This window comes from Pristiophorus japonicus, unplaced genomic scaffold (genome assembly GCF_044704955.1).
Source record: "Pristiophorus japonicus isolate sPriJap1 unplaced genomic scaffold, sPriJap1.hap1 HAP1_SCAFFOLD_974, whole genome shotgun sequence".
In the NCBI taxonomy this organism is placed as follows: Eukaryota; Metazoa; Chordata; class Chondrichthyes; family Pristiophoridae; genus Pristiophorus; species Pristiophorus japonicus.
In genome coordinates, this window is record NW_027254903.1 from 20,001 (window position 1) to 21,143 (window position 1,143).

Genomic DNA, 1,143 nt, shown 5'->3' on the forward strand with positions numbered 1-1,143 from the left:
TCGCTGATTCACACACTCGCTGATTCACACACTCGCTGGTTCACACACTCGCTGATTCACACGCTCGCTGATTCACACACTCGCTGATTCACACGCTCGCTGATTCACACGCTCGCTGATTCACACACTCGCTGATTCACACACTCGCTGATTCACACACTCGCTCACGCTCGCTGATTCACACACTCGCTGATTCACACGCTCGCTGATTCACACACTCGCTGATTCACACACTCGCTGATTCACACACTCGCTCATTCACACGCTCGCTGATTCACACACTCGCTCATTCACACGCTCGCTCATTCACACGCTCGCTGATTCACACGCTCGCTGATTCACACGCTCGCTGATTCACACGCTCGCTGATTCACACGCTCGCTGATTCACACACTCGCTGATTCACACGCTCGCTGATTCACACGCTCGCTGATTCACACGCTCGCTGGTTCACACACTCGCTGATTCACACGCTCGCTGATTCACACACTCGCTGATTCACACGCTCGCTGATTCACACACTCGCTGATTCACACACTCGCTGATTCACACGCTCGCTGATTCACACGCTCGCTGATTCACACGCTCGCTGATTCACACGCTCGCTGATTCACACGCTCGCTGATTCACACGCTCGCTGATTCACACACTCGCTCATTCACACGCTCGCTCATTCACACGCTCGCTGATTCACACGCTCGCTGATTCACACGCTCGCTCATTCACACGCTCGCTGATTCACACGCTCGCTGATTCACACACTCGCTGATTCACACGCTCGCTGATTCACACGCTCGCTGATTCACACGCTCGCTGATTCACACACTCGCTGATTCACACACTCGCTCATTCACACGCTCGCTGATTCACACGCTCGCTGATTCACACACTCGCTGATTCACACACTCGCTCATTCACACGCTCGCTGATTCACACACTCGCTGATTCACACACTCGCTGATTCACACACTCGCTGATTCACACGCTCGCTGATTCACACACTCGCTGATTCACACACTCGCTGATTCACACGCTCGCTGATTCACACACTCGCTGATTCACTCTCTCGCTGATTCACACACTCGCTCATTCACACGCTCGCTGATTCACTCTCTCGCTGATTCACACACTCGCTCATTCACA